This window comes from Pteronotus mesoamericanus, unplaced genomic scaffold (assembly GCF_021234165.1).
Source record: "Pteronotus mesoamericanus isolate MK-2021 breed Mesoamerican mustached bat unplaced genomic scaffold, CSHL_Meso_final contig_22, whole genome shotgun sequence".
NCBI classification, from domain to species: domain Eukaryota; kingdom Metazoa; phylum Chordata; class Mammalia; order Chiroptera; family Mormoopidae; genus Pteronotus; species Pteronotus mesoamericanus.
The window spans coordinates 1,642,357-1,649,746 of NW_026555090.1; positions in this window are offsets into that span (position 1 = coordinate 1,642,357).

Consider the following 7,390-nt stretch of genomic DNA (forward strand, 5'->3'; position numbering starts at 1 on the left):
TAGGCAGACAGAGCTTTGTGTTCACCATCTGCTTCGCAGTCTGGCTCTGGCACAGGCGGTGTGGACGGGGATAGGCTGCTGCCTGTTCCCCCTCTGCACCTGATGCCCCGGGGAAACGCCTGAGCCCCAAAGCTCCAGAAAGGCTGTGCCCGCCCAGGTCCTGAGTCAGAAGTGAGCGGCAGGCTCTGGCCCTTGATTTCTCGGCACCCTGCAGTCGAGGGCCCCAGCCCAGCCTGCTACACTTGATTGGGCTTTTGATGGGCCATGCTGACCGCTGGCAGCCCGCGGCTTTCCTGTCACAGGATCGGGTTTCAGGTGCCAGCGCCCTTGGCGCCCAGGAGCTTGGCTGGGAACACCATTTGAATTTTTGAGGAAATGTTTATAGTGTTGAAAAGGTTTAAATTTTAAGCAAGATGAAATCCTAAGAGAATTTACATTAAACTCAGGGCAAAGTTCCCCTGTGTGTATAAAGTATCATCTGATCTCACATTGTTGGAACAATAATAATAAACTTCTCCCGAGGTGTGGTGTCAGGAAAGGAGTAGAATCTTCACGATGCTGGACTCTCAGTTGAAGACAGCACTTACTGACTGGTTCTTTGGTAGAGTTTTAAAAAAAGCCATGGCGCGCAGCGCGCTCCAGCGTTCCCTGGACCGGCCTCCCAGTTCTTTGGGGCCTGTGCACCAGCTACATGCTGACCTCCAATTTGGAAAGGGAAAGAACCACCACTCCCTGGACCGAAGGGTTGTTGAGGATTCAGTGCTTTCCTTGGAAGCACTTTATAAACTATGAAAATGCTCCATACACCCATACACATAAAATGCAGTTGTTGATTAATAACTGCTACAAAATATCTACTGAGGCTTGCTGTGTGCAGCGTGCCACTCCCGGCGTTGCCGGCGGAGGATGCAGAACCAAGCCATGGCCCCTGCCCTCCTACCGTTGGGAATAGAATGGAAATTGGCATTTTCTGATCCTCAGAGCTAACAAGCCCCTCTTTCATATCTCAGTTCTCAGATCCTCAACTTTTAACCTTTAGTTTGCTCCACGTTTAAGCTATCCATAGGAACAGTAGAAAATGTGTAGGGTGTGTTAAGTGCGAAACCAACTGCAAGACAGGACAAAGCGGAAATTATGAATATCAATGCTGCCTCCGTTGATTTGAACTGCACCAGAGGGGGGAGGCATTGAAATTGCTCAGTTATGAAACAGGCAGCTGGGTTTGACACAGAAAAAGTGCCTGGAAATTGCATTGCAATTGAGCAGCTTTTTCCTCCAGATTTTCCTTCCAAAACATCTAAAGATTGAAGCTTCCCATTTGTGCATAGCAGGAAAAACATGTAAGGCTTTTCATTTGTAGAAAAGCATATGCTGAAATTCAAGTTTATTTTGCCATTTCTTTCCTTCTGAGTTTTTGGCTCCCCTCATCATTCACTGCATTAGTCATTGTTTCTCTCCATAATTGCTCAGGAGCCGCCCCCCTCCTTCTCCAGCTGGCGCTGGCTGGAGTGGGGCTTCTCGGACTTGCTTGCACCCTGGAGTCACCTGGGAGTTTATTTAAACTCCTTAAGTGTGGCGGCTCCCAAAGTTCTGCCTCGACCTCCCGAGTGCCTTGAAGTTCCCAGGTGACGACAGTGTGCAGGGACGCCGGGTGAGGAATCGAGCCTTCCCCACCAAGACGAGAGGAGGGCTCTCAGGCTGGTCACGTCGTCTCGCTGAGGGTGGCTCCCACAGGGTGGAGGCGAAGCAGGGTGTCTGCAGCGTGACACTAGAATAGCAGAATGCCCCTGGTGTTCATTTTATTTAGCAAGCACTTGCAGGCACTTACTGCGTACTAATCGCTGTTCTGTGTGCTGGGGTACACACACACACAGCAGAGAAGAGGTCCCAAGAGTGGCCTGCGTTCTCGCTGGGGCGGGGGTGGGTGCCTAAGGACGGACATCTTAAGGAACGCCTGTCATGGTAGGCGTGATGTTGAGTGGTAAGCGTTGTGGGAGAAGAAAAAGCAGAGCCGGGGGTTTGAGAGTCCCAGGCTGTGCAGGCACTGGCTGCAGCTGTTAAAAAGATGAGCGCGCTGAGCCTCACTGAGCAGGCGACATCGAGCACAGCCTGGGGGGCGCAGAGCAAGCCGGCTGAGCTGGAGGAAGAGCAAGGAGGTGGCAGCGTCATTGGCGGGGGAGTCAGGCCCTCGGGGACCCTGTTGCTTTCACTCGGGGAGATGAGGTGTGGGCAGAGGACGGACATCATCTGGCTTAGCTTCTAAAAGATCTGAAAGGGCTGAAGGACAGGCCAGGAGACCAGGGAGGAGGCTGCCGCAGAGCCCCCGGAGAGGCAGCAAAGTGCAGAGACGTGAGGAGCGGTGTGTGTCGACGTGTTTTGAAGGCAGACTCCAAAGGATTTGCTGGTGAACTGGCTGTGAAGTCTAACAGCAGAACCGTCGAGGGTGATTCCAACCAAGGCTTTTAGCCTCAGCAACTAGAAGGATGGAGAGGCCACCGTGTTCCTTAAGGTTACTATCAAATTTTTTTAAGCCTCACCTGAGGACATTTATTGATTTGAGAGAGAGAGGAAGGAAGAGAGAAACATCGATCGGTTGCCTCCTGTACATGCTCTGATCAGAGATCAAACCTAAAACCTGGGTATGTGCCCTGACCAGGAACTGATCCCCCAACCTTTTGGTGCGCAGGACAACACTCCAACCAACTTCGCCACCTGGCCAGGGCTCTTATATTAATTTTAATTTATGGAGGGAACTAAGTGAGGACACGGGTTGGCCCAGGCCACTGAAAGCTTTTTGTATTTCCCGAGGAAGGGCATACCATGCCATGCAGGGCCACCGGGGGGCACCAGCGTTGGCCAGGAGGCAGAAGGAGCAAGTGGCAAGCCGGTGTCCTGTCTGGGGTTTCCCAGAGAAAGGCGGTACAGGGCAGGGCAGACAGCACAGGACTGGTTAGTTTGAATAATTCCAGGGGGCCTTGGGGCATGGGGCTGTCCCTACTCTTCGGGTACGTGGCGGGGAATCCTGGTTTGGTTTGTGAGACTTTGACCAGAGGGGCAGGGGCTGTGGGCTCTGGACTGGTTTGCATATGGAAGGCGTGCAGGGGAGTGGGGAGAAGTGGCTGGACCTGGGAGGGGCGGTGTCTCCCCAGTCAGCTGGGCCACAGATGCCAAGTGTTCAGAATGAAGTCGTCCTGGCCGGGCGGCTCAGTCGGCAGGAGCGTTGTCCCATACACTGAAAGGCTGAAGGTTCGATCCCCGGGCAGGGCACGCGCCTGGGTTGCAGGTTTGATCCCTGTCCGGGGCGCGTATGGGAGGCAACTCGCTCACATCAGTGTTTCTCTCTCCCTTCTTCTCCCCCTAAAATCAACAAACATATCCTCGGGTGAGGAGTTAAAAAATAATAGTTGGCCCTGGGATGAATAAATGCTGAATAGACAAATCCAGAACCTAAGAAAACACAGCATACTTACATACTTGTATACTCGCTGCTAGAATGATACAGCCTGAACCCTCGGTGGCTTGACCTATAGAAGTTTATTGCTCATTCACACCAAGTCCAGTTGGCACGAGGTGGAGTGGGGGCTCATCCGCCATCGGGCACTCGGCCAACGGGAGCTGTGTCATCTTCAGCCTGTGCTGTCCGAGGTTGCCCCAGGCCGGTGGAGGATCAGGTGGTAGGTTTCCGCGCGACAGGCTGGACGGAGTGACATTGCTTCTGCCCGTTCACGTGGCCACACCTAACTGTGGGGGCGGGGCGGGGGCATGTGGCCTTCCTGGGTGCCCAGAGGACAGGGAAGCAGACTTGGTGAACCACATGTCAGCTCTGAGGGGGCAACAGCTGTGCACGGCACGGGTCTGAGGGAGGAGCAGACACGGTCAGTGTGAGATGGACGCACAGCAGGCTTCCAAGTGGCGATGGGTATGCAGGCCTGACGACTAGGAGGACCGTCTGGACCAGAGACGCAGGTTTGAAAACCGTCAGCATCCAGATGGGGCACTCAAAGCCATGGGATGGGAAGAGGTCACCGAAAGGGCAAGGGGAGACCAGGGGCCGCCCGACCTGAAGAGCCCACGGACGAGCGGGGGGATCCGCAGTGCAGACCGCCGGTGAGGCCGCAGATGGGCCGGGGCGCTGCTGTGCTGGGAGCCGCCTGTGGGCAGTCACTGTCCTCACCGTGGGGCGCAGCTTCGTGAGGGCGCTTCCGACCTTGCTGACGACCTTGCTGACGGCGGCTTCCGTGCCTGGTAGGAACAAAGCAGAGACACGGCCAGCCCGTTTCAGAGAGAGGGGAGGAGTTTTTTGCTGCACAGGGAAAGCAAACAAATAGGAAATCACTGTGAGGGGTAGTGGTCAAAGGGATTTTGGGGGTTTTTTTAGGCAAATTATTTTATACCATCATATGTAATGAGGTTTCTATTGTGGTAAAATATATACAAAATACAATTTTTTAAAAGATTTTATTTATTCCCTTTTTTGGAGATAGGGGAAGGGAGGGAGAAGGAGAGGAGGAGAAACATCAATGTACAAGAGATAAATCAATGGGTTGCTTCTTGTATGTCCCCAACCAGGGACCTGGCCCACAACCCAAGCATGTGCCCTGACTGGGAATCGAACCGGCAACCTTTTGGTTTGCACACCAGCGCTTAGTCCACTGAGCCACACCAGCTAGGGCAATACAATATAAAATTTACCACTTTGACTATTTTTTAAGTGACAATTCAGTGACATTGAGTACATTCACATTGTTGTACAACTATCATCACTGTCCATCTCCAGAACTTTCTCATTATGCCAAACAGAAAATTCTGTGCTCATTAAACACTAACTCCTCCTCTTTTCTCCCCCAGCCCCTTGTAATCTCTAATCTACTTTCTATCTCTATGAATTTGATGACTCTGAGGTACATCATATACATGGCATTGTACAGTGTTTGTTCTTTTGTGACTTCACTTAACATGTGTCCGAATTTTCTTCCTTTTTAAAACTGAATAATATTCCATTGAATGACATAGCACATTTTGTCATCCATTCATCCATCTGACACCAGAGTTGCTCCCACCTTTTGACTGTTGTGAATAGTGTTGCTGTGAACATGAGCATACAAATATCTCTTTGAGACTCTGCTGTCTGTTCTTTTGGGTGTATACCCAGAAGTAGAATTACTGGTTCATACATTAATTCTATTTTTAACTTTTCAAGAAATCTCCGCACTGTTTTCCATAGCAGCAGTACCATTTTCCATTCCCACCAGCAGTACACAATTGTACCAAAACTTTAAAAAAAAAAAGCCATCCTAATGAATGCAAAGTGAAATTGTGGTTATGATTTGCATTTCCCTAATTATTAGTGATAATTGAGCATCTTTTCAAATGCTTATTGTCCATTTGTATGTCTTCTTTGGAGAAATGTCTATTCAAGTTCTTTACACATTTTAAAAATTGCACTGGAGATCAGGCTTCCAGTCAAGATGGAGGCACAGGTAAACACGGCTCACCTCCTCGCACAACCACATCAAAATTACAACTAAACTGCAGAAAAACCATCACTCAGAAACATCAGGAATCAAGTTGAATGAAGTCCGACAACTATGGAACTAAAGAAACCGCATCCATCCAGACTGGTAGGAGACGCAGAAACTGTGAGACACAGAATGGACTGGCCCCTCACCCACATGTGGGGGATAAAAATTCGGAAGAGATATCTCAGAAGCAAGAGATCCCAGCCCCACACCAGGTCCCCAGCCCAGGGTTCCAGTGCCAGGAAGGTAAGGCCCTGTAACATCTGGCTGCAAAAACCAACATGGTCTGAGCAGGTGAAAGGAACTACCAGATTCCCCAGAAAATGGCCCAGACCCAGACTCGCTCAGACGCACTGCCTCTGAGCTCCAGCACCGGGGTAGCACCAGTAGCACACAGGAGGATCTGAGGTGTCGGGCATCAGAGCGAGAGCTGGGGTGTAGCTTTCTCCCAGACAGAAAAGTGGGCAGAGGCCATTGTTACTTTTCTGAGTCCTCCTCCCACGGAGCCACAGAGCTCATGAATGGGGCCATATTGTATATTCTGGATATTAATCCCTTACATACGATTTACAAATATTTTTCTCCCATTTCATGGGTTACCTTTTCATTGTGTTGATAATACAGTGGTGCCTACCCCCTTATCCACGGGGACACATTCTAAGACCCCTGGTGGATGCCTGAAACTTCGGGTGGTACCAAACCCTATATAGGCTATTTTTTTTCCTGTACACACGTGCATACCTTTTCACCTAAAGGAAACACTGTACAGCTTTTCCTTGGCAGATCTGAATTGCCAGCCTTGCTACTCTTGGTTTGGGGGGCCATTATTAAGTGAAATAAGGGTGACCTGAACACAGGCACTGTGGCCCTGCAATAGCCCATCTGATGCCCGAGAGGGCCACTAAGGGACCCCCGGGCGGGCGTACAGTGCGGATACGCTGGGCAAAGGAAGAATTCGCTGAGCAGGGCGGGGGGATGGTATGAGGGTTCATCACACACAATTTAAAACATATGAATTATTTGTTTTCAGACCAAGATTGTCCAAGGTAACTGAAACAACAGAAAAACAGTAGGTAAGAAGGTACTACTATATCTTTTTTTAACTGTATTTTTTTCCATTACCATTTAACTCCCTTATAGCCTCTCCTACGACTATATCTTTTGATGCTCAGATCAAATGCAGCCTCTCCAGAAGTCTGTAAACTCTGTCTCAAAGATTCCTCGGGCAGCATGGACAAGCAAGGTTCAAAGTTAGCTTCCCAGGTCTGGGACTGGAGGGCCCAGGACCTCCAAGCAGGAAAGTCCAGTTGACCGGGGAAAGCCTGGTCATCTCCCCCGTGATTCTTGAATTAAGCACCATTACCTCACTACTTGTGAAGAAGCTGAAGCTGCTGGGAATTGTGACCGAAGCAGATACAAGAGCAGAGAGGCCAGATGCTGGGAAGGTGAGTCACATTCCCGAGTCACATTTATCTGTTTCCTCACACATAAACTGGAAGTGAACACACCTCCGTGAGTGCACGTGTGGCAGTAAATGAAGCCCGGGGAGCCGAATCACGTAGGATTTGACGGCAGAGAGGAGTTGGAGACCCGCTTGGGGGCCAGGGCCCTCACAGGCCTCCACATTTGCATGGACCTCCCTTGTTCCCAAAGGGCTTTCATGTCATCTTTCAACCTTCCAGAAACCTCATATGTAGGCAGCCCTACCCACAGTCGACCAAGTTTCCTTAGGGGCCACCGGACTTGAAATCGAAGGCTATGCTTTCCGATCTCAGCCCTCTGATTGAACAGCTTAGCTGCCAGGTCAGGCACTTTTGCAAGGCTTGTAACGTCTATTAGCAAGTGTGCATGAGAATGGCAAGCTCACAGCT